Here is a 27,770-nt window from a genome sequence, read left to right as displayed (position 1 = left end):
TCTCAGTAAATGCTGTCCTAATTTTAAACTGAACTGGGAATATTTTTTCTGTCATTTGAGTAAAGAATGGGTTTAAGGCCTGGTTAAAGTTTTCTATTACAGTTGTAATGGGGAAGTACTAATAAATAACCAGCTTTGTTAGCCATCTGGGGGTGAAACATCACATATCTTAAAGCTGGTGTATTCAGAGGTCAACTCTCCTGCCATTTTTCAGATGATCTATGAACATTTTATGGCACCCTTTAGATAAATGTAAAAAATAATTTTTGGTCATATGTAAATTCAATGTCAAGTTATTAAAATGTGTATGACCAAACAATATTTGACCAGGTCAAAACTTAGGAAGAGAACCATGAATGCAGTCCCTCACTGCATTACAATGTAATTCAATTAGATTTGGTAAATCCTCTCAGGGGATTTATAACATACTGAACACACTGTATTTACATGAATGTGATGTGTTATCATTGTATCGTCTCTTCCAGACCATCGGTGTGAGGAGTCATTATGAGCAAGGCAATGGACCTAGAGTACACTACCTTCTCTCTGGAGACAGTTGACAGGAAGAATGATGAGAGGGCACAGAGCAGACAGGTGAAGAAGCCTGACCACCATGGACTCAGACTAACAGGAGGAACTGGAGAAGGCCATACCAAAGTTAAGATTCAATCTCAACTTTGACAAGTGAGACGTGCCGTTCACTGAGAGACGTGCCGTTCACAATAATAACAGTTTTAACATTGTTTGAGAGGACACACCTGTCTTCCTCAGGGGGAAGGATTTGTTAATCAGAAGCTCATTTACGATATCATTACAATAAGAATAAGAATAATAATTGTTTTAAAGCTCTTTTGGGCAAGACCATGTGTATTATGTTTTCTAATTGAAAAATAAATGCTTTCCCAATACTAAAGTCTAACATGTTTCTTTGTAGGAAAATAAAAGGTTTGGAGGAGAACAACGAGGAGGGGGCGCTGTTTGAGGCTGTGTCCACTGGGAATGTCATGAAGCTTGAGGGTCTGGTTCAGTACCTGCATCAGTCCATGAAGAAGCTCTCCAACACTGAGTGTTAGGCAGACTGTGTATTATATTCTGTAGTATTGTATAATGTTTGCATTTAAGGATACCATTGTACATTAGTACTTTACAGCTTCATGTCCACACCCCGGGTACACTATAGCCTTAACCCTAGCCATTACCCTAACCCTATCTTCATGTCCCCATCCCAGTTCAACCCTAACCTCAACCCTAACCCTAGAATGGTTATAAATTGTACTTATAGCTGTAACCTTAGCCTTAACCCTATACCTAACCCAAGTACATAGTAAGTACAATGTAAGAATGAGTTATTACAATATTTGTTACACTGTGATTACACAGTTATAAGGGCCCTGTAATGTAACGCAGCTAGCCTAGTGGCTAAGAGTGTTGGGCCAGTAACTGAAAGTTTGCTGGTTCGAATCCCTGGACAGACTAGGTGAACAATCTGCTGGAGTGCCCCTGAGTAAGGCACTTAACCTTAATTGCACCTGTAAATCGCTCTGGATAACAGCGCCTGCTAAATGACAAAAAAAATGAACGTAAATGGATAATATTTTTTGTCTGTGTATTCTTTTATACTCCATTCTTTCACCTCCTCCTCTCCTAGATAAATCGTATGGTAAAAACACCCTGCTGAAGGCTCTACTGAATCTGAGAGACGGCAGAAATAACGCAATTACATTTCTCCTTGACATCTCAGAGAAGATGGGGGACATCAAATAACTTATAAATGTAGCATACACCGACAGCTATTACAAAGGTGAACTTTCATATAACCAGAATTATCATTACCTGATGTTGTTCATCTATTCTACACCATGCTTCTGACAACTCAGTTTTATGTACACAGCCCTCAACCAATGTAATATAAAAATACAGTCATGTTAGTTTATGTGTAAGGCCATGCATTTTCTGACTGTCTATCCTTTCTTCCTCTGTATCATTCAGGGCAAACAGCCCTTCATATTGCCATTGAGAGAAGGAGCGCCTATTCTGTTCAGCTATTGATCAAGGAAGGAGCAGAAGTCCATGCCGAAGCCTGTGGGAAATTCTTCCAGCCTCATGATCTACTCAGCTTTTGCTGTAGTTTGGTGAGTGTGTCAGTATCACTGAGCCTTGAACAGTGCCCTCCTCTGGTAGGTTTGCAACAGACTTTCCTGCTTGTCAGACCTCCAGTCATTCTTCTGAGAGAATAATAATTCCCTTGTTTATGACTTAGGGAATTGTATGAAAGTGTTTTGTGAAACTTACAGAAAGTGTGTTTGCATATCCATAAAATACAATTGTCACTGTTGTGGTGGGTAGAGTGATGGAAAATACATTAAAGTGAGGGAAATGTGTTTCCAGGTGAGCTGACTCTGCCCCTGGCTGTTTGCACCAACCAGTCTGAACTCCTACCATTGGGTGGATGTGAGAGAGAGGGACTCCCTGGGTAACATGGTGCTGCATGCCCTGGTGGTGGTGTCAACTGATAACACACCAGAGAACACGGACTTCATCACCTCCATGTACGACTACATCACCTCTCCACTGCTGCTTGCCTGCACCCCAGGTGGACCAGGGCCTGACGCCTATAAAACTGTCTGCCAAGTTTGGCAAGATCAGGGTTAGGAACGTGTCTGATATGGAGTAATGTTGTATGGTTGTTCGGCCCACTACTCTATGTAGACCTACTGGAGAACAGATCAACAGTTTGTTGTTTACAAATTAAGCCATCTGATCTTTATTGTAATATTTTGTTCATGTTAGACATCAGAAGAAAATACATTGTTCCTCCATATGTGTTTATGATAATGTGCTACATCCTTCCATTACGTGTTGGCCAATTGTTGTATTCTTCCTCTAGCTGGTTGAGAACATGATGCATCATGAGTTTCGTGAGAGGGAGACCAGACACCTGTCCCGTAAATTCACTGAGTGGGTGTACAGACCTGTCCCTTCCTCCCTGGATGATTTGGCCTCACTGTGACTCCTAGGAGAACAATTCTGCCCTGGAGATTGTCTACAGTGTTAATATAATAAGGATCAAATCATTAGCCCCATTTGGTGCTACAATGCATCCGTTGTCCTGATTCTGTTCACATGTATCTACACTGTGTCTGCATTTTGACCAGATTTCCTGATCCCTCCCTGTATGCAAATTATTTCAGAAATATTATTTCAAAATAATTGTCACGTCTAATCAAGGTGGGTGGAATCAGGCGCAGAGAGCAGATAGCGATATAAAGTTTATTCTCCGGAGAACAAAATAAACACGGTCAACCCAAATACACACAGGGTGAAATTATCCAACACAGGATAACAGACTAACCGGAGAATAAGAAACACAATAACACCGACAGATAAAAATGAATGACAAAATAAACAATCCCGCACAAAACAAGGGCGGGACAACCTACATTATATACAGACACTAATTAACTAAACAACACACTGGTGAAACCAATCAGACAATACAACAGATACACGAAAAGGGATCGGTAGTGGCTAGTAGGACGGTGACGACGAGCGCCGAGCACCGCCCGAACAGGCAGGAGAGCCAACCTCGGCGGAAGTCGTGACAATAATATGTATTTATTTAAAGACACATATTGATGGCCTGAGAAAATGGTGCCTCCTGTCAATGATTTAAGAGGGCTGGATAATGATTATTTAAATGATTTCACTGTTCAGCTCCGTCTATACACAATGTGCCTGACTACATTCGGAGGTGGTCAGGAAGATCAGATCACAATGCATCTTTTAATCGTCTAAACCTGTCTAGAAAAGTGGGTACAATCAGAATGTGTACAAGATTAAGGACATGTTAGCACCAGATTTAAATGGGGCTCTAAATGCCATATCCTGTCGTTGTGCCCTTGAGAAAAGCACTCAACCCTTATCTGCTCCAGGGGTGCTGCGCGGTGGTTGACCCTGTGTTCCAACCTCTCTGTGGGTGTGTCTTGGGGGTACGTGTACTGTAAGAAAATGCATTTCAAGAGAAAGAGAGACCAAAAGTAAGACCTACTTGCATCAAAGTGTGATTCTACCCACTGGGCACAGATGTCAATTCAACGTCTATTCCACATTGGTTCAACTTAATTTAATTGAAATGACGCGGAAACAGCGTTGATTCAACAAATGTGTGCCCAGTGGGTAGTAGTATCCATTTTATTTTAGAATGCTCAAAATCGAGCCTCTGAACTGGAGGAGTGGGACAAGTTCGCTGCTCAGATGTTTTTCTTAACTGCCTACAAGAAGAAGGGAATGGTGAGGTCTTTCTGCATGATCACAATAAGATACATTATTCTAGCTGAAACTGAGCAACTCAGTTTGGATCCAGGCGAACATCATGCAGGAGATCAAATCAGTGTTGCCAAAGTGCTGTCCATAGAAACAATTTTCACTTCAGCTCAATTTCTCTCACTCTCTGATATCCAGACACCTTTTACTCTGGAGCATACCAGACAGTAATTCCTGAGTCTAGCGGGTCAACTTTTTACAGCAGTAGAAGCCTGTCACTTATTCCCAGGAGGGGTGTGTGCATGTGTGATGTGTGATTTTACATACTGTATGTGTGAAAGCCATCCTAAGCCATGCCATGTTGCTCATGGACGTTTATTGGCAGCTCTATGCATGTGTGGCTAGGAAATGACTGTTTCATACTGTAAGTGTCAGAGGTTATTTTTTGGAGTGAGTGATAAAACTCGAGTTCAAGTTGACTTTGTTTGTAGTTTTCTGCAGACAATCTTCCTGTCCTCCTCTGTGCTGTACTGCTGTGGGAGGGTGGAGTACCTGGGGTTCTTTGTGCTGTGTCTGTCTCTCAGCCGGGTCACCCTGTGCTACTTCTCCAGGGGATACGGACACATAGGCATCTACAGTGTTATGATAAAGAAGGTATAATGGATACCAGGGCCTGTTTTCACAAAGACTCTCAGAGTAAGAGTGCTGATATAGGATCACTTGCCTTTTAGATCATATTGAATAAAATGATATGGACAGGGGGGGACCTGATCCTAGATCAGCAGTCCTGGACAGGTCCTGGTCACACTCCTATAGAAAAGCTATAGGATTCATTGCCACGGGGTATTTACAATAAATGTATGATTGGGACAACATTGGTGTCGTGACCCAGCTGTAGTTATAATCCACAGTTCCTTTGATACTCTCTTTTTTACTATGTCTTCTTTTTCCTTTGCAGATGATCCTAAGTGATATCTTGCGCTTTCTCTTTGTCTATGTTGTCTTCTGCTTTGGTTTTTCAGCAGGTATTTCATTTCTCTTCTGTCACTTTTGTATGCAGGGACACAGAAACACAGCCCGTCAGTGGCTCATGAATTCAAAATTAATCTGTTTATTCTTCCAACACCATCAAAGGACCTATCAAAATTGTAGATGACAGTTCCCTCGTACAATGACACTTCTAAAACACTGAAAACAAATGAGACAGTATAAACCAACAATATGATTTATATTAAAAAACAACTGTCAATGGACCGTAATAACGCATTCTCGGTCCCTCCACAGCAGTGGTGTTACAGACTCTGGTTTTTCCATTTATATTTTGAGGTTGGATGTGGTGTCACCTTATTAGTCAGTAGGTGTTACACCTGTGCTGGTTTGTCCATCTCATTAATCGGAAGGTGTTTCACCTGTGCTGGCCCATGTGATATTTAAGAGTGACTGGCCCAGTGCTCCACTTGTCTTAAGAGATGTCGAGGGTTAACACCTTTAGTTGGCTCTCCCAATTTTATTTCTAGAAAAACAATCCTTTATCTGATTTCCCCTGTTTTCATTTTTCTCCACCTTTTGGTTTGTGTCCTGCCTTTAAGTTTGGTGTAGGTTTTTCATGTTGTTTGCCTCTGTAGCGTGCTTCATTTATGGAGATTTATTTGCCACCTGCAGAGAGTTGACAGACTGGTTGCAGTGTCAGCTCTTACGCACCTTCTCCCAAGCAGTGGCAATTTTAGCATGTACATCTTGGTGGGGTAAAAAAAAGTGGGATGTATGCCAGCAAAGCCACTGCACAACACTAAACAATACATTAATTGCACTATACCACTGCTACACCTGGCTATCAGCGGAACCTTGTCTGGTAGCGAAACAGTTCATTCAGCCTCATTTACTGCCTTTACAAAAACAGCTGATATGGCTGACTTGCTTAAACAAATGTGGTTTCTACTGACTATTGAGATGTACAAACTATGACATAAGGGGACAACAAGCGGAGAAGAGGCAATCTGTAATTTCCATTAAAACATTGAGTGAGCTAGGAAGGACGCAGTCAATATAACTATTTGTGAAGCACTTTTGAAATGTACAGCGACAGAATTCAGAACATGTGTAACGGCGTTCTTTGTTTGTTGAAAGAGAGTCGGACCGAAATGCAGCGTGGTTGTTACTCATGTTCTTTAATGAAGAGAATGACGATACATGAAACAACTAAAATAAATACAAAAACAACAAACGGAACGTGAAACCTAATGCAGCCTATCTGGTGAACACTACACAGAGACAGGAACAATCACCCACGAAATACACAGTGAAACCCCGGCTACCTAAATACGGTTCCCAATCAGAGACAACAAGAATCACCTGACTCTGATTGAGAACCGCATCAGGCAGCCAAGCCTATGCAACACCCCTACTCAGCCGCAATCCCAATAACTACAAAACCCCAATACGAAATACAACTAAATAAACCCATGTCACACCCTGGCCTGACCAAATAATTAACGAAAACACAAAATACTAAGACCAAGGCGTGACAGAACCCCCCCCACCCCCACCCTCCCTAAGGTGCGGACTCCCGGACGCACCTCAAAACCATAGGGAGGGTCTGAGTGGGCGTCTGTCCATGGTGGCGGTTCCGGCTCGGGACGTGGACCCCACTCCATTAATGTCATAGTTCCTCCCCTTCGCGTCCTGGGATAATCCACCCTCGCTGCTGACCATGGCCTAATAGTCCTCACCCAGAACCCCACTGAACTGAGGGGCAGCTCGGGACTGAGGGGCAGCTCGGGACTGAGGGGCAGCTCGGGACTGAGGGGCAGCTCGGGACTGAGGGGAAGCTCGGGACTGAGGGGCAGCCCGGGACTGAGAGGAAGCCCAGTACTGAGAGAAAGCCCAGTACTGAGAGGAAGCCCAGTACTGAGAGGAAGCCCCGTACTGAGATGAAGCTCAGGCAGGTAGTAAGCTCCGGTTAGATCCTGGCTGGCTGGCGGATCTGGAAGATTCTGGTTGACTAGCAGATCTGGAAGAGACTGGTTGACTGGCAGATCTAGAAGATCATGGCTGACTGGCGGATCTAGCTGCTCTATGCAGACTGACAGCTCTGGCTGCATCATGCAGACTGACAGCTTTGGCTGCTCCATGCAGGCTGGCAGCACCCTGCAGACTGGCAGCTCCTTGCAGACTGGCAGCTCCTTGCAGACTGGCAGCTCCTTGCAGACTGACAGCTCTGGCTGCTCCATGCAGACTGACAGCTCCTTGCAGACTGACAGCTCCTTGCAGACTGGCAGCTCCTTGCAGACTGACAACTCTGGCAGCTCCTTGCAGACTGACAGCTCTGGCTGCTCCATGCAGACTGACAGCTCCTTGCAGACTGACAGCTCCTGGCAGACTGGCAGCTCCTTGCAGACTGACAGCTCTGGCTGCTTCATGCAGACTGACAGCTCAAGCTGCTCCGAACAGGCAGGAGGCTCCGGCAGCGCTGTAGAGGAGGAAGGCTCTGATAGCGCTGAACAGGCGGGAGACTCCGACAGCGCAGGAGGGAAGGAAGGCTCTGATAGCGCTGAACAGACAGGAGACTCCAGCAGTGCTGTAGAGGCGGAAGGCTCTGATAGCGCTGAACAGGCGGGAGACTCCGACAGCACAGGAGAGGCAAGGCACACTGTAGGCCTGATGCGTGGTGCTGGCACTGGTGATACTGGATCGAGGACACGCACAGGAAGCCTGGTGCGGGGAGCTGCTACCGGAGGACTGGTGTGTGGAGGTGGCTCTGGATAGACCGGACCGTGCAGGCGCACTGGAGCTCTTGAGCACCGAGCCTGCCCAACCTTACCTGGCTCGATGCCCACTCTAGCCAGGCCAATACGAAGGGCTGGTATGAACCGCACCGGGCTATGCACCCGCACTGGAAACACTGTGCGCTCCATAGCATAACACGGTGCCTGCCCGGTCTCTCTAGCCCCCCGGTAGCACAGGGAGTTTGTGCAGGTCTCCTACCTGGCATAGCCATACTCCCTGTAAGCCCCCCCCAATAATTTTTGGGGGCTGACTCTCAGGTTTCCATCCGCGTCGCCGTGCTGCCTCCTCATACCAGCGCCTCTCCGCTTTTCCGCCTCCAGTTCTTCCTTGGGACGGCGATATTCTCCAGGCTGAGCCCAGGGTCCTTTTCCGTCTAATATCTCCTCCCAAGTCCAGAAGTCCTTTGATCGCTGCTCCTCACGATTAACAGGGAGAGTTGGCTCAGGTCTGACTCCTGACTCTGCCACTCTCTCCCTGAGCCCTCCCCCAATACATTTTTGGGGGTGACGTTCGGGTTTCTTTCTGCGCCGCCGTGTCTTTCTCTTCGACTCCATTCTCCTATAGCTCTCTTCGCACTGCTCCAGCGAATCCCTGGCGGGCTCCGGCACTCTCTCTGGGTCGACCGCCCACCTGTCTATTTCTTCCCACGTAGTATACTCCATACCTCTGCTGTCCATAACGTCCTCCCTTCGCTGCTCCTGCTGCCTGTTAACACGCCACTCGGTCCGTGTGTGGTGGGTGATTCTGTAACGGCGTTCTTCGTTTGTTGAAAGAGAGTCGGACCGAAATGCAGCGTGGTTGTTACTCATGTTCTTTAATGAAGAGAATGACGATACATGAAATAACTAAAATAAATACAAAAACAACAAACGGAACGTGAAACCTAATACAGCCTATCTGGTGAACACTACACAGAGACAGGAACAATCACCCACGAAATACACAGTGAAACCCCGGCTACCTAAATACGGTTCCCAATCAGAGACAACGAGAATCACCTGACTCTGATTGAGAACCGCCTCAGGCAGCCAAGCCTATGCAACACCCCAATCCCAATAACTACAAAACCCCAATACGAAATACAACAAAATAAACCCATGTCACACCCTGGCCTGACCAAATAATTAACGAAAACACAAAATACTAAGACCAAGGCGTGACAACATGGGCCGTACTTAATGTTCTCCCTGTACACCAGGTCAGAACCGTAAGATAAAAAAAGGGGGCATATAAGCAGACAATGAAAGCTCTTACAATATTCGATGATAACATTTCTCAAAAACAAATTATAGGCTACATGTGCACCACCAAGTCAGAACAGTAGGTGAAAATAGATCAAATTATTAGGGTGAGGCACTTGGGCTACTAACAGCTTACTACACAACATATACTTATGTATACTGTAGCTAAGAAAGTAATACTATCTCCCTGGCATATTACGTAACTTATGCAGCAGCATACAAGACATGTTTGACTCACCTTGTTGTGCTGTGCTCACTTGAACAGGAAGGTGGCACAGCGGTCCTTTGTGTGTAACTTTGGCATCAAACTTTGTCATCAAAGTCTGGCGTTCTCTGGATTTATGGTGCTTTCAAGACAACTGGGAACTCGAAAAAAAAAGAGTTTGAATCATGACGTCAGTGATCTCCAGAAAGAGGCCAGAGTTCCTGACTTGGAACTCCAAGTTGGATTTCCGTTCAAATTTTTTTCCTCAATTGGGTACTTTTCCCACCACTGACTACCAAGTTCCAAACTGCCTCTGGAAGAAACATCAGCACAATAACTGTTTGTCGAGAGCTTCATAAAATGGGTTTCCATGGCCGAGCAGCCGCACACAAACCTAAGAACTCCATGCGCAATGCCAAGCGTTGGCTGGAGTGGTGTAAAGCTTGCCACCATTGGACTCTGGAGCAGTGAAATGCATTATCTGGAGTGATGAATCTCGCTTTACCATCTGGCATTCTAACGGACGAATCTGTGATTGGCGGATGCCAGGAAAATGCTACAGTGTCTTGCAAAAGTATTTATGTTGAAGAATACCCGTAAGCGGCTACATTGCGCAACTGGTCACCTGATGGCTCCCAGAGTGACTCTCGCGTAAAATACAGAGGTAGCCATTATTCCAATCGGTCCTACTGAAAAACGAATTGTCCCGATGGATATATTATTGAATAGATATTTGAAAATCACCTTGAGGATTGATTATAAACAACGTTTGCCATGTTTCTATCGATTTTATGGAGCAAATTTGGAAGATTCTTTGCCGTTTTTGTGACAAAAAATAATATTTTTGGAAAAAAGGAACATTTGCTATCTAACTCGGAGTCTCGTGAGTGAAAACATCCGAAACTCATCAAAGGTAAACAATTTAATTTGATTGCTTTTCTGATTTCCGTGACCAAGTTACCTGCCGCTAGCTGGGCAAAATGCTATGCTAGGCTATCAATAAACTTACACAAATGCTTGTCTAGCTTTGGCTGTAAAGCATATTTTGAAAATCTGAGATAACAGGGTGATTAACAAAAGGCTAAGCTGTGTCTCAATATATTTCACTTGTGATTTTCATGAATAGGAATATTTTCTAGGAATATTTATGTCCGTTGCGTTATGCTAATTAGTGTCAGTCGATGATTACGCTCCCGCATGCGGGATGGGGAGTTACTAGAGTGAAAACCTGCTCCAGAGCGCTCAGGACCTCAGACTGGGACGAATGTTCACCTTCCAACAGGACAACAACCCTAGGCACACAGCTAATACAATGGAGGATTAGCCTCGGGACAAGTCTCTGAATGTCATTGAGTGGCCCAGCCAGAGCCTGGACTTGAACCCAATTGAACATCTCTGGAGAGACCTGGAAATAGCTGTGCAGTGACACTCCCCATCCAACCTGACAGAGCTTGAGAGGATCTTCAAAGAACAACGGGAGAAACTCTCCAAATACAGGTGTGCCAAGCTTGTAGCGTCATACCCAAGAAGACGCGAGGCTCTAATCGCTGCCAACGGTGCTTCAACAAAGTACTGAGTAAAGGGTCTGAATACTTATTTAAATGTGATGTTTCATTTTTTTTTGTATAAACTTGTAAAAAAAATTAAATAACTGTTTTTGCTTTGTCATTATGGGGTTTTGTGTGTGGATTTATGAGGGGGAAAAACTATTTAAAATAGGGCTGTAACGTAAGAAAATTTTGAAAAAGTCAAGGGGTCTGAATCCTTTCCGATTGCACTATACTTCATCCAAAGTAACCCCAATATGTACCTTAGCAGATATCTTCCCCAACAAGTCAGCTTTTACTTGATCAATTATGGCCATTTTTTGACCCACAACCAAAACTGGAATTCGAGTGGACTTGCTTTATCCAGTCATCTTCTTCAATATAGACCATACATCCCCCAGCTCAGTACCCCTGCCTATTGTAAAGCAGAACTGTCTCCATGCATTTCTCTATGAAGCTATCTTTCCTTTGGAAGTCAACTAGATTCTCAGTAGTCATATTCCTATGCAACACTCTGTAAGCACTATTTCTTTCTTGAATAGCCGCAGTGCACTCTTCAGTCCACCAATGAACCACCTTCCTTTAGTCACACACTTCACTCACTGGTACATATAAATTCTCAGCACTTAAAATCAGATGTCACAGAGGCAGCACATACATCAACCGGCCTTTCTAAAGACAACTCTCCAACTTACTTTAAGCAATGATCACCAAACTTTTCCCAGTCTGCTTTATGAAAGCCCCATCTTCTGAATGGTACCCTATCTGGAATAATAACATCAAAGTTCATGGTACTCGAAACCGGGAAATGATCCCTTCCAACAGTAGAATGTTTAATTCCATTCCATTCACACATAGATACAATAGAGTTAGAAGCCATTGTGAGGTCCAGGCAGGATGTAACCCCTCTAACAACATCAACTCTTGTACCACAATGATCGTTAAGACATACTAATGCTCTTGCTTCCATAATATCTTCCACAATAGTACCATTAGCATCTGTATGTCTACTTCCCCATAAACTACAATGTGCATTAAAGTTGCCGCACAATATCTCTCTAGAGCTCAATTCTCCTGATATTTCATAAAAGATCACTACAGATAGTTGACGACAAGGGTTGTACAAATTGTATAACTTAATATTACTACATGCACTGTAGATTTCCACCATCAAACATTCATATTCAGATGGGACAGTTATATTATATAAAACCACCACCCTGTACAATTGATCTATCAGATCTGATTGAACAATAACCAGTAAAAATAAAACAAGATGTGGTCCAAGTCATGTTTTTTGAACACATATCACATCATGTTTGATCTCTAAATCAATTTCATATACAGTTGAAGTCGGAAGTTTACATACACTTTAGCCAAAGACATTTGAACTCAGTTTCTCACAATTCCTGACATCTAATCCTAGTAAAAATTCCCCGTCTTAGGTCAGTTAGGATCACCACTTTATTTTAAGAATGGGAAATGTCAGAATAATAGTGGAGAGAATTATTTATTTCAGCTTTTATTTCTTTCATCATATTCCCATTGGTCAGAAGATGACATACACTCAATTAGTATTTGGTAGCATTGCCTTTAGCATTGCCTTTAAATTGTTTAACTTGGGTCAAACGTTTTGGGTCGCCTTCCACAATCTTCCCATAATAAGTTGGGTGAATTTTGGCCCATTCCTCCTGACAGAGCTGGTGTAACTGAGTCAGGTTTGTAGGCCTCCTTGCTTGCACATGCTTTTCAGTTCTGCCCACAAATTTGATATGGGATTGAGGTCAGGGCTTTGTGATGGCCACTCCAATAACTTGACTTCGTTGTCCTTAAGCCATTTTTCCACAACTTTGGAAGTATTCTTGGGGTCACTGTCCATTTGAAAGACCCATTTGCGACCAATCTTTAACTGATGTCTTGAAATGTTGCTTCAATATATCCTTGTAAATTTTCCTCCTCATGATGCCATCTATTTTGTGAAGTGCACCAGTCCTTCTTGCAGCAAAGCACCCCCAAGACATGATGCTGCCACCCCCATGCTTCACGGATTAAATGGTGTTCTTCGACTTGCAAACATTGCACTTTTTCCTCCAAACATAACAATGGTCATTATGGCCGAACAGTTCTATTTTTGTTTCATCAGACCAGAGGACATTTCTCCAAAAAGTACGATCTTTGTCCCCATGTGCAGTTGCAAACCGTAGTCTGGCTTTTTTATGGAGGTTTTGGAGCAGTGGCTTCTTCCTTGCTTAGCAACCTTTCAGGTTATGTCGATATAGGACTCGTTTTACTGTGGATATAGATACTTTTGTACCTGTTGCCTCCAGCTTCTTCACAAGGTCCTTTGCTGTTGTTCTGGGATAGATTTGCACTTTTCGCACCAAAGTACGTTCATCTCTAGGAGACAGAACGCGTCTCCTTCCTGAGCTGTATAACAGCTGCGTGGTCCCATGGTGTTTATACTTGAGTACTATTGTTTGAACAGATGAATGTGGTACCTTCAGGTTTTTGGAAAATGCTCCCAAGGATGAACCAGACTGTGGAGGTCTATAATGTTTTTCTGAGGTCTTGGCTTTTGATTTTCCCATGATGTCAAGCAAAGAGGCACTGCGTTTGAAGGTAGGCCTTGAAATACATCCACAGGTCCACCTCCAATTGACCCAAATTATGTCAATTAGCCTATCAGAAGCTTCTAAAGCCATGACGTCATTTTCTGGAATTTTCCAAGCTGTTTAAAGGCACAGTCAACTTAGTGTATGTAGACTTCTGACCCACTGGAATTGTGATACAGTGAATTATAAGTGAAATAATCCACCTGTAAACAATTGTTGGAAAAATTACTTGTGTCATGCACAAAGTAGATGTCCTAACTGACTTGCCAAAACTATAGTTTGTACATAATAAATTTGAAAAACTAGTTTTAATGACTCCAACCTAGTGTATGTAAACTTCCGACTTCAACTGTATCTTAAACTCCTGACCGTTAGCAACAAGGCTTCTGGCATTCCACTGATGGAAAAACAAAAACCATAACTCTAATTATCATCATACTGAGACTTTACATCATTAGTATTATTAGGAGTCAACACGTCAACAATCATGGAGAAAGTAACACCTGTTACTCCTGAAAACTCGGTTGCTGCTTCCACAATGATCTTCAACTTGGCTGTACTTCTTTCCACAAACACAGTCAGGTTGATAACCCTTCTAATGAAGGATATAAAGTAAATCTGATGAACTATTAAGGTGTCCTTTCACACTACACATTTGTGAGAACAATTATTATATGTATATACAGTGCCTTGCGAAAGTATTCGGCCCCCTTGAACTTTGCGACCTTTTGCCAAATTTCAGGCTTCAAACATAAAGATATAAAACCTTATTTTTTTGTGAAGAATCAACAACAAGTGGGACACAATCATGAAGTGGAACGACATTTATTGGATATTTCAAACTTTTTTAACAAATCAAAAACTGAAAAATTGGGCGTGCAAAATTATTCAGCCCCCATAAGTTAATACTTTGTAGCGCCACCTTTTGCTGCGATTACAGCTGTAAGTCGCTTGGGGTATGTCTCTATCAGTTTTGCACATCGAGAGACTGACATTTTTTCCCATTCCTCCTTGCAAAACAGCTCGAGCTCAGTGAGGTTGGATGGAGAGCATTTGTGAACAGCAGTTTTCAGTTCTTTCCACAGATTCTCGATTGGATTCAGGTCTGGACTTTGACTTGGCCATTCTAACACCTGGATATGTTTATTTTTGAACCATTCCATTGTAGATTTTGCTTTATGTTTTGGATCATTGTCTTGTTGGAAGACAAATCTCCATTCCAGTCTCAGGTCTTTTGCAGACTCCATCAGGTTTTCTTCCAGAATGGTCCTGTATTTGGCTCCATCCATCTTCCCATCAATTTTAACCATCTTCCCTGTCCCTGCTGAAGAAAAGCAGGCCCAAACCATGATGCTGCCACCACCATGTTTGACAGTGGGGATGGTATGTTCAGGGTGATGAGCTGTGTTGCTTTTACGCCAAACATAATGTTTTGCATTGTTGCCAAAAAGTTCAATTTTGGTTTCATCTGACCAGAGCACCTTCTTCCACATGTTTGGTGTGTCTCCCAGGTGGCTTGTGGCAAACTTTAAATTACACTTTTTATGGATATCTTTAAGAAATGGCTTTCTTCTTGCCACTCTTCCATAAAGGCCAGATTTGTGCAATATACGACTGATTATTGTCCTATGGACAGAGTCTCCCACCTCAGCTGTAGATCTCTGCAGTTCATCCAGAGTGATCATGGACCTCTTGGCTGCATCTCTGATCAGTCTTCTCCTTGTATGAGCTGAAAGTTTAGAGGGACGGCCAGGTCTTGGTAGATTTGCAGTGGTCTGATACTCCTTCCATTTCAATATTATCGCTTGCACAGTGCTCCTTGGGATGTTTAAAGCTTGGGAAATCTTTTTGTATCCAAATCCGGCTTTAAACTTCTTCACAACAGTATCTCGGACCTGCCTGGTGTTTTCCTTGTTCTTCATGATGCTCTCTGCACTTTTAACGGACCTCTGAGACTATCACAGTGCAGGTGCATTTATACGGAGACTTGATTACACACAGGTGGACTGTCTTTATCATCATTAGTCATTTAGGTCAACATTGGATCATTCAGAGATCCTCACTGAACTTCTGGAGAGAGTTTGCTGCACTGAAAGTAAAGGGGCTGAATAATTTTGCACGCCCAATTTTTCAGTTTTTGATTTGTTAAAAAAGTTTGAAATATCCAATAAATGTCGTTCCACTTCATGATTGTGTCCCACTTGTTGTTGATTCTTCACAAGAACATACAGTTTTATATCTTTATGTTTGAAGCCTGAAATGTGGCAAAAGGTCTCAAAGTTCAAGGGGGCCGAATACTTTCGCAAGGCACTGTACACACAATGTTAGAAGAAATTGATCGGAAAAGTGAGACAGAGATTGTTGGAGGACGATTCATTTAGCGATTCCCAAATGGAGGAATATTTTTTGAACGGAGAGGACATTGTTTTGCACTGGTAAGTTCTTCTCATGCTAATGCCGTTGTTTGAAATTAATAATATAAAATATTATTTGTGATTTTTTTTAATTTTTAGTAGCAATATATAAAAATGTAATGAAATGTGTAAAGTACACGTTGGCTATACATTGTGGGTGGGAGTATGTTTGTCTGTATGTTTATTACCCATAGCCTATGTTTGTGTGTGTATATATACATATTGTGGAATAGAGGGAGCATGGCCGAGATGCGTGTCTGCCACTCCACCACACCCCACCCCCACATGAAATAGCCTATTTGAGGCTGTTGAGGGGAGGGCAGGCCCACAATAATGGCCAAAGTGAAATGGAGACAGTAGATGCAGCTGGTCTGTTGTAATATAATAGAGACAGTAGATCTAGCTGAAATGCCATAATATAAAATAGACAGTAGATCTAGCTGGTCTGTCATAATATAAATGAGACAGTAGATCTAGTAGGTCTATAACAATATATTCAACCTCATGTTGAATATATATATTTATATATTTATTTTTGTATTTTTTTTTCTCCATTTTTTTTTTGGGGGGGGGCGGTGTGTTAGAATACCATTTTGGTATTTTGTATATAGTTATTCCATTCAAAATGTATAACTTCACCAATTTGGCCACTTGGGTACATTTGGGCTACTTGTGTGGGACACCTGGGTGACTTCATGATAAATGTCATGTAAGCACACTCATTTTGGAAGTTATCATTATGAAACTTTGCACAAGTACTGTTGCCCTCTTATGTTGTTCACTGAATTTGTCCCCATCATCCTATCTGAATGTTTGTTTTGTCTTGTTCATTTTAAAGATGATGATACAACAATAAAAATGAAGACGTGTGTTTTTTTCATTCTATTATCTAAACCAGATCTATTGTGTTATATTCTCCTACATTAAATTCTCATTTACACAAACTTCAGAGTGTTTTCTTTAAAATGAAACCAAGAATATGCATATCTTTGGTCCTGGGCCCGAGCTACAGGCACTTAGAATTGGGTATGTCTAAAGGCGGAAATTTAAAAAAGTCTGTAAGAGGTTTTTTAAGCAGCAGGTGAAAATACTGCCAGACACTGGAGGAGCCCAGTTCTTCATTTTGGATGGTGTTTTTCCTTAGTTTGACACTTTTTACGGTTACAGTGAACTGATTACGGTGTGTTTGTACAAGGAGTGGAGATGGGCTACATGTAAGTTTCTTTGTATAATGTGGAACTCGAGTCTGATCTTATTTCTGGTTCCGTTGTCGTTGGAGTGAGGCCTAGTGAAGGGGGTCTCAATCATTTTCGGAAACGATTTGGCTGGAGGGAAGTTCGTGCCAAATCCTGTTGTTTGTAAGGAACCCAGAGTAGAACCCTAGAGTGTTCCCAGAGTGTGCCATTACATGTGCTATGTCTAAGAAAGTCACCGAGAGCAACTCTAGTGTTGAGGATGTCAGCAATCCCACCACGGTCGATCTGTCTGAGATGTTTATGGGTGACCCCGATTTCAGTAAACCTGAGTTGACCTCTCCTTTGAAAACCCCAAAGGTGAGCAAGTTTGTAGGACCGCTGAAGAAAGAGAGGTTCCCTATAGTTGACACTTCAATGTCTAGGAAGCATCAGAGTAAAGATGTTTCCCTCTCCTCTCCTTTTGCTGAGATACAGTACATACAGAGAAGGAGTTTGATGAAGTTTTGTGGGTTACTTTGACAGAGATGGTGTTCTAATAAGGAAATGGGATTCTCCCTCCACTTCTGGTGAAAACGATTGGCACGGTGCATCTCAAATTGCCATTCCAGACAATAGATATTGAAGTTGGCTCACAGTGGTAGTATGACAGGCCATCTTTGGGTCAACAAGATGTATGACCATATCTTGTGTAACTTTGTCTGGCCGGGTCTAAAACAGGACGTTGTGTTTTACTGTAAATCCTGTCGCGTTTTCCAGTGGACAGGTAAACCGTACCAAGCTGTAACTGTTACACATTTGCAGAGCATTCCTGCTTTTGACAAACCTTTCAGCCGGTGGTGGATTGTTTTGCTCCTTTGCCCAAAACAAAAAGTGGCAACCAGTTTCTCTTGACCATCATGTGCGCTGCTACTTGTTTCCCTGAGGCCATTCCACTGAGGAAAATCTTGGGTCCCAGTATTGTTAAGGCACTGGTAAAATTATTTTCAACATTTGGACTTCCGCAAGTGCTACAGTAGTTGGGTGTTACCCATTACCACTCTAGTGCATACCTCCCAGAGTTTCAAGGTGCATTTGAGCAATTTCATGAGAATTTGAAGTCTATGTTTAGATCTTACTGCTATGAGTTTGGGAATAACTGGGACTGTTTGCAGCGCTAGAGGTTGTTCAGGAATCTCTTGGTTTTATTTCGAATGAGCTTGTGTTTGGACATCATGTCAGAGGTCTTTTGAGCTTGCTGAGAGAGCGGTTGCAAGAAGACACCTTAAACACAAAAAACAATCTGTTGGAACACGTTAGTGCTTTCGATACAGTTTGCCAGTGAGAATCTGGAGAAGGTGCAAATGAAAATGAAAGCTTGGTACAATTGAAAGGCCGATCCTTCACTTTCAATGTTGGTGACCATATCTTGGTTTTGTTACCTGTTCTGCTGTCACCGTTGCAAGCTCGTTATTTTCAGGCCCTTACCCCATAGTGAAAAAACGTAGTAATCTGGAATACATCATCATCATTTTCCACTACAAGACCATGGTCCTTACCTACGAAACAGCAAGCGGAACTGCCCCTCCCTACCTTCAGGCTATGCTCAAACCCTATATCCCAACTCGAGCACTCCGTTATGCCACCTCAGGTCTCTTAGCCCTCCCACCAATACGGGAGGGCAGCTCCATCTCAGCCCAGTCCAAGCTCTTCTCTGTCCTGGCACCCCAATGGTGGATCCAGCTTCTCCCAGAAGTTAGGACAGTAGAGTCCCTGCCCATCTTCCGAAAACATCTGAAACCCTACCTCTTCAAACAGTATCTTAAATAATCCCCCCCACAAATTATAAGAATTGTTTAGCAGTACATGCACTTGACCCCCCCTTCTAGCTCGGACTCTACTGATATTATTGAGGAAAAATGTACTTTCTATGCCTGTGATATGTGGTTGACCCACCTAGCTATCTTAAGATGAATGCACTAACTGTAAGTCGCTCTGGATAAAAGTGTCTGCTAAGTGACTAAAATGTAAATGTAAATCATCACCTCACCAGAGCGCAGGAAAAAAACATTGCTGTGCCAGCATGTTGAAATCATACTTCACCGGTTAAGTTTGGGCGGAGAAGTCGGTGGAATCTGGTAGTGATGTTCTGCCTGTGGCCACTGCTGTCACATTTGACTATAGTCTTCCTCAAGAGCATGAGGAAAGCCCAATATACCCGGTGTCTGTGGGATGGCTGAGTAACTCAGAGATTCTTGAAAACCTTGCTGTCTTTTTGACACACTTGTCTCCAGAGGAAAAAGGCAACTTTCTTTTAGAATATCAGGGTTTATTCTCAGATGAGCCAACTCAGACAAATGTACTAGGGTATGACATTGACGTTGGGGACTCTGTCCCAATCAAACAACATGCCTATCGAGTGAATACTGAATAGAGAAAGAAACTCTGCAGTGTGGTGGAGTTCATGCTTGAGCATGGCATTGCACAACATGGCAACAGTCCATGGAGTTCACCCTGTATATAAGTACCTAATGCGAATAGGTCTCTGTGGTTTTGTTTCGATTTTCGGAAACTCAGTGCCGTTACCAAGTCAGACTTGTACCCTTTGCCCCGGGTCCTTTGCCCCGGGTCGACGATTGTGTGGACCATGCAGGCACTGCTAAGTACATTAGCAAGTTCGATTTCCTGAAGGGATGTAGGCAGGTTTCTAAATGAGCGCGCCAGAGTTGTTTGCTTTTGTCACTCCTGATGATGTGTTTTCCTACCTTCGTCCCCCATTGCTGATTGCCTTTCAAGTGTGTATCCCTGCCTCAAATCTTTTTTGACTGCACGTTTTGCTGTTTAAAAAAAAAGTTTTGTTTTGGTTGCGTTTGTTCCAAGGGGATGAGAGTCATAGAAACCTACATGATTTTATCTCTGTTTCTCAAAAACTTCTGCGTTTTAGGCAGAGAAAAAAAAGAGAAAAAAGGTGACTGTCTTGTATTTCATTGTTGACAGCCAGTAGACATCATGTTTATATTGGAAAAGGCGATGCATTTAAATGGATCATATTGTGAGATGGAAGTTGTTTTCTGTTGGTTGTGAGCAAACTTGTACAACAAAAATATTGTATGTATTTGTTGTCTTAAGGGTGAAGGTATTACAGTCTTTGGTGTTTCCATTTGTATTTAGAGGTTGGATGTTAGCATGTGGGACACACTGATTGGTATCACCACGTTAGTCAGGTTTTACACCTGTGCTGGTTTCTCCATCTCGTCAGTTGGAAGGTTTTTCACCTGTACTGGCCCGGGTGAAATTTAAGTGGCTAGCCTAGTTGTCTTGAGAGATGTTGAACGTTAACACCTTTAGTTGGCTCTCCCTATTTGATTTGTCTGATTTTCCCTGTCTTTGTTTTGCTCCACCTTCTGGTTTGCTTCCTGCCTTTAAGTTTGGTATGGGTTTTTCTTTTGTTTGCCTCTTCCTGGGCACATTTACTGGGTGTCTTTTAGGTCCCAGTTATTGTTGCTAGTCAAATCAAATCAAATCCAATTTATTTATATAGCCCTTCGTACATCAGCTGATATCTCAAAGTGCTGTACAGAAACCCAGCCTAAAACCCCAAACAGCAAGCAATGCAGGTGTAGAAGCACGGTGGCTAGGAAAAAACTCCCTAGAAAGGCCAAAACCTAGGAAGAAACCTAGAGAGGAACCAGGCTATGTGGGGTGGCCAGTCCTCTTCTGGCTGTGCCGGGTGGAGATTATAACAGAACATGGCCAAGATGTTCAAATGTTCATAAATGACCAGCACGGTCGAATAATAACAAGGCAGAACAGTTGAAACTGGAGCAGCAGCACAGTCAGGTGGACCGGGGACAGCAAGGAGTCATCATGTCAGGTAGTCCTGGGGCACGGTCCTAGGGCTCAGGTCCTCCGAGAGAGAGAAAGAAAGAGAGAATTAGAGAGAGCATATGTGGGGTGGCCAGTCCTCTTCTGACTGTGCCGGGTGGAGATTATAACAGAACATGGCCAAGATGTTCAAATGTTCATAAATGACCAGCATGGTCGAATAATAGTAAGGCAGAACAGTTGAAACTGGAGCAACAGCATGGCCAGGTGGACTGGGGACAGCAAGGAGTCATCATGTCAGGTAGTCCTGGGGCATGGTCCTAGGGCTCAGGTCAGTTGAAACTGGAGCAGCAGCATGGCCAGGTGGACTGGGGACAGCAAGGAGTCATCATGTCAGGTATTCCTGGGGCATGGTCCGAGGGCTCAGGTCCTCCGAGAGAGAGAAAGAAAGAAGGAGAGAATTAGAGAACGCACACTTAGATTCACACAGGACACCGAATAGGACAGGAGAAGTACTCCAGATAAAACAAACTGACCCTAGCCCCCCGACACAAACTACTGCAGCATAAATACTGGAGGCTGAGACAGGAGGGGTCAGGAGACACTGTGGTCCCATCCGAGGACACCCCCGTACAGGGCCAAACAGGAAGGATATAACCCCACCCACTTTGCCAAAGCACAGCCCCCACACCACTAGAGGGATATCTTCAACCACCAACTTACCATCCTGAGACAAGGCTGAGTATAGCCCACAAAGATCTCCGCCACGGCACAACCCAAGGGGGGCGCCAACCCAGACAGGATGACCACAACAGTGAATCAACCCACTCAGGTGACGCACCCCCTGCAGGGACGGCATGAGAGAGCCCCAGTAAGCCAGTGACTCAGCCCCTGTAATAGGGTTAGAGGCAGAGAATCCCAGTGGAAAGAGGGGAACCGGCCAGGCAGAGACAGCAAGGGCGGTTCATTGCTCCAGAGCCTTTCCGTTCACCTTCCCACTCCTGGGCCATACTACACTCAATCATATGACCCACTGAAGAGATGAGTCTTCAGTCAACTTTTTATTGGACACCCCCATGAGTGTCTTTCAGAAACCCTCCTAAAACCCCACCTGTTTCATTTTTGTTGTTGTCAGCGGCTCTTTGTTAGTTCCCCACTCTGTTTGAGCACCAATTTTTGGTTTTCTTCCTGGGGAACATAACAGTGGTCACTTTGCTAATGGAACCTGAATCAACGGCCAATAAAACAGCACATTCAATAAACAACACAGCTGAAAAAGGTATAACCTTTTCCCCTCTCATTAAAGAGGATTCATTTAGGAAACGTCTCTCACAACACCATGGAGCTGTTCAAGTTCACCATTGGCATGGGAGACCTCGAGAGTTCACAGAGGGGTTATTATTGATTTTCCAGATGAAGGCTCTTTGAAAAGAAAGGAGGGGCACTCTCCTTGACCTCATCCACTAATGTCTAGCACCCACCTAGGTGATGCCAAAGCAGCCATTATATATGGCATATACAGTTGAAGTCGGAAGATTACATACACCTTAGCCAAATACAATTAAACTCAGTTTCTCACAATTCCTGACATTTAATCCTAGTAGACAATGATTTATTTCAGCTTTTATAACTTTCATCACATTCCCAGTGGGTCAGTAGTTAACAAACACTCAATTAGTATTTGGTAGCATTGCTTTTAAAATGTTTTACTTGGGTCAAATGTTTTGGGTAGCCTTCCACAGTCTTCCCACAATAAGTTGGGTGAATGTTGGCCCATTCCTCCTGACAGAGCTGGTGTAACTGAGTCAGGTTTGTAGGACTCCTTGCTCGCACACATTCTTCCAGTTCTGCCCACAAATCTTCTATAGGATGGAGTGGAGGTCAAGGCTTTGTGATGGCCACTCCAATAACTTGAATTTGCTGTTCTTAAGCCATTTTGCCACAACTTTGGAAGTAATCATTGTCCATTTATGAGTTGAGTTTATTTTTTATTTTTACAGGGACAGTGCACATTAATCAACGTTTCAGTAAAAGTGCCGGTTTTAGCCAGCCGGCTAATTTTCAACCGCAGTCCCTGGGCAGGTTATTAAAAACAATTACAATATAGACAATAGCAACATAGAACAAGCAAGACATAGCATACAGACAGAGCAACATAGGACAAGCAAGACATAGCATACAGACAGAGCAACATAGGACAAGCAAGACATAGCATACAGACAGAGCAACATAGGACAAGCAAGACATAGCATACAGACAGAGCAACATAGGACAAGCAAGACGTAGCATACAGACAGAGCAACATAGGACAAAAAGCAGCAAGACCAAATTCATAAAAGCAACAAAGTGTTTCCACACCTCACAAGCTACAGACAACAGACAACATTGAAAGCGGCAACACACAGCTAGGGACCATGTTCACAAATCTGATTGACCTTTAGCCATGTCTTCAAGCATTTTGTGAAAGTGTGATATGTGGTGCAGTTATGTGTGTCTGATGGCAGTGTATTCCAGACATGGGAAGCTCTCACAGAGATTGCAGATTTACTAAAGGTGCTTTTTCTTAGGGGAACTATACAGTCACCTCTCATGGCAGACCTTGTGGATCTGCTGCCATATGTCTGTGTTTTCTGTTTAACAAAAATATTGAGTGGAGGGGGAGCCAGGCCATTAAGGATCTTGAATACAAGACATGCGTCGGTGTATTGCACAAGATTTTCCCAACTCAAGAGCTCATGCTTTCTAAGGATGTGACAATGATGATGGCTATTGGACTTCCTATCAAGCACTTTGAGAGCCTGTTTGTAGACAGACTGAATAGGTTTTAATGTTGTACAGCAAGCTTGGGCCCAACTAGTCAAGCAGTATGTTAAGTGGGGGAGTATCATAGAGTTGAAGTACAGTTTTGCTACCTCTGTAGTCAAACAATTTCATATAAATCGGAAATGAGCTAGGTTGAATTTAGTTATTCGAACTACCTTTTTCACATGCTTTTTAAAAGAGAGGTTGGAATCAAGTATGATGCCACGGTACTTAAAATCAGATACCACCTGGAGCTTCTCCCCTGACACATAGACATCTGGCTCAGTAGCATCTGTTGCCCTCTTTGTGAAGAACATGCAAACAGTTTTTTTCACATGGAGATGCAAACACGAGTCACTGAGCCACTTTGTAACCTGGACCATTACAGTAGTGAGTTCTTGTGCAGCTTGTTGTTTGCTCTTTGCATGCACATATATCACTGTATCATCTGCATACATTTGAACTTCAGACCCAGTACAGACAGAAGGCAGATCATTAATGTACAGGCTGAACAGGAGGGGCCCCAGTATTGACCCTTGGGGCACGCCCACGTCATAGCTACGAGTGGGCGACAGCTCATTGCTCACTCTGACACACTGAGTTCTGCCTTCAAGGTATGATTTCATCCATCTCAAGGCATCAGGGGAAAAGTTGAACTTGGACAATTTTGTGATGAGAATCTCATGGTTAACAGTACCAAAAGCCTTCCTTAGGTCCAGAAACACAGCCCCAACAGCACCCCCTTTGTCCATCTTGGACTTCACATTTTCCAGAAGAAAGCAGTTGGAAGAAGTTTGGAACCACCAAGACTCTTCCTAGAGCTGGCCGCCCGGCCAAAGTGAGAAATCGGGAGAGAAGGGCCTTGGTCAGGGAGGTGACCTAGAATCTGATTTAAATATGACAGAGCTCCAGAGTTCCTCTGTGGAGATGGGAGCACCTTCCAGAAGGACAACAATCTCTGCAGCACCCCACCAATCAGGTCTTTATGGTAGAGTGGCCAGACGGAAGCCACTCCTCAGCAAAAGGCACCTAAAGGACTCTGACCAAGATTCTCTGGTCTGATGAAATCAAGATTGAACACTTTGTCCTGAATGTCAAGCGTCACATCTGGATGAAACCTGGCACCATCCCTACGGTGTAGCCCGGGGCGGCAGGTATGCTAGTGGTTAGAGTGTTGGACTAGTAACCGAAAGACTGCAAGATCGAATCCCCGAGCTGACAAAGCAAAAATCTGTCATTCTGCCCCTGAACAAGGCAGTTAACCCACTATTCCTAGACCATCATTGACATTAGGAATGTGTCCTTAACTGACTTACCTAGTTAAATAAAGGTATAAAATAAATAAAAAGCAAGTCTTCTTATTGGTGTCCTTTAGTAGTGTTTTTTTTTAAAGCAATTCAAACTTGAAGGCTGAATCACAGTCTCCACTGAACAGTTGATGTTGAGATTTGTTTGTTACTTGAACTCTCTGAAGCATTTATTTGGGCTGAAATTTCTGAGGCTGGTAACTAATGAATTTATCCTCTGCAGCAGATGTAACTCTGGGTCTTCCTTTCCTGTGGCGGTCCTCATTAGAGCCAGTTTCATCACAGCACTTGATGGTTTTTGGGACTGCACCTGAAGAAACTTTCAAAGTTCTTGACATTTTCTGGATTGACTGAATTAAAGTAATTATGGCCTGTTGTTTCTCTTTGCTTATTTGAGATGTTGCCATCATATGGACTTGGTCTTTTACCAAATAGGGCTATCTTCTGAATACTAGCCCTACCTTGTCACAACACAGCTGATTGGCTCCAAGGGAAAAAAACCCACAAATGAACTTTCAACAAGGCACACCTGTTAGTTGAAATCCATTCATGAAGCTAGTTGAGAGAATGCCAAGAGTGTGCAAAGCTGTCATCAACGCAAGGGGTGGCTACTTTGAAGAATCTCAAATATATATATTTTTTATTTATTTGGATAACAGTTTTTTGGTTACTACATGTTTCCATATGTGTTTCATAGTTTGGATGTCTCCACTATTATTCTGCAATGTAGAAAATAGCAAGAATAAAGAAAAACCCTGGAATGAGTAGGTGTGTCCAAATTTTTGACTGGTACTGTACCTGTACATTCCTACTGGATAACATACAAAATAAATAATGAACTCCATAGTTTTGATTGCATCCAATATCAATAACAGGACAATCATCCCAACACAAAACCATTTCAACAAGAACCCATCACATCAGGGAAATAAAATATAAAGCCCCTCATTCAACTTTAGCTGTGAGAGTGTGCGTCTAGAATTGAATGACTGATTGCACTGCTGTCGTGCACAGCAGCAGCTGGTACACAGTGTGCTGCATCATTGATCTGCTGTCTGTGACAGCTGATGGATGTCATACACTCAGGGACAGTAATTGGTGCATGTGTCCTCTGGACTTGAACCTGTCATCTCAGAGTGGAGGAAGTCAACTGGAATAAATGGATCACCAACCTGGGCATAATCAATGTGGTTCTAGGGAGCGGAGATACGGCAATGGGGTCTCCTACACACCATACCAGAGGTAGGCCTAGTAGTGCAGGGGGGCTGAAGAGAAACTATTTGACTTTATGGTTTGAAGGCATTTTCACCCCTATTGGATCACATTCTAATATTATTCTGTCCAAATTAGTACTATTCAAATGCTATGAACAGTATATTTATGAGCAGTATACATTTGCTTCCTGCAACAGAAACTCAGAGAATAAGAACACCCCCTCCCAGCTGCCCACTGCACTGAAGATAGGAAACACTGTAACCACCGATAAATCCACTATAATTGAGAATTTCAATAAGCATTTTTCTACGGCTGGCCATGCTTTCCAACTGGCTACCCCTACCCCGGTCAACAGTACTGTATCCCCCACAGCAACTTGCCCAAGCCTTCCCCATTTCTCCTTCTCCCAAATCCAGTCAGCTGATGTTCTGGGCTGCCTCTCCTTCCAGTTCTCTGCTGCCAATGACTGGAACGAACTACAAAAATCTCTGAAACTGGAAACACTTATCTCTCTCACTAGCTTTAAGCACCAGCTGTCAGAGCAGCTCACAGATTACTGCACCTGTACATAGCCCATCTATAATTTAGCCCAAACAACTACCTCTCCCCTTACTGTATTTATGTATTTATTTTGCTCCCTGTTATTTCTATCTCAACCTTGCACATTCTTCCACTGCAAATCTTCCATTCCAGTGTTTTACTTGCTATATTTACTTCACCACCATGGCCTTTTTTTTGTTGCCTTTACCTCCCTTATCTTACTTCATCTGCTCACATTGTATATAGACTTATTTTTCTACTGTTTTATTGTAAATGAGAACTTGTTCTCAACTTGCCTACCTGGTTAAATAAAGGTGAAATAATAAATAAAATAAATATATCGCCATTAAAACACTGTATCATTCATCTTGATGTGCATTCAGCTGAAACTTTTTCTCCACAGAGAGGAGCTGGAGGGCGTTCCTGGGGACTGGTAGCCAGAGTGATAACGATGGGGAGCAGGTGTGCGCAATGATGGTTGCCAGGTGTGCGTAATGTGGGTTGTCAGGACTGGTGGTTAGTAGACTGGCGATGTAGAGCGCCAGAGTGGGAGTTGGCGTGACAGCACCCACCTCCTGGCGCACGGCTCCAGCTGCAGGATGGACTCAACAGCGCTCCTCTGGACTATACCCCTCCCAGTCCACCAGGTACTGGAGCCGACCCCACAATGTTTGGAGTCCAGGAGGGACGTGACGGCATAGACGGAGCTCCCATCGATGTCTTGGGGAGGTGGAGGAGTGTTGCTAGGGATGGCAACAGCCAGGGGACCAGGAACCATTGGCCCGAGGAGGGAAACCTTGTCGACCCTCCGGAGGACCTTGAAGGGGCTGACTTGAAGTGA

General features: G+C 43.4%; 1 pseudogene; it reads left to right on the top strand.

The window, feature by feature from the left end:
* The first annotated feature begins 491 nt into the window (after window positions 1-491).
* On the top strand, window positions 492-27,770 carry LOC118391780 (transient receptor potential cation channel subfamily V member 1-like; annotated as a pseudogene).

This window comes from Oncorhynchus keta, chromosome 12 (genome assembly GCF_023373465.1).
Source record: "Oncorhynchus keta strain PuntledgeMale-10-30-2019 chromosome 12, Oket_V2, whole genome shotgun sequence".
Classification (NCBI taxonomy): Eukaryota; Metazoa; Chordata; class Actinopteri; order Salmoniformes; family Salmonidae; genus Oncorhynchus; species Oncorhynchus keta.
The sequence above is the reverse complement of the archived record's forward strand: the minus strand, read 5'-3'. Positions and strand labels throughout refer to the sequence as shown.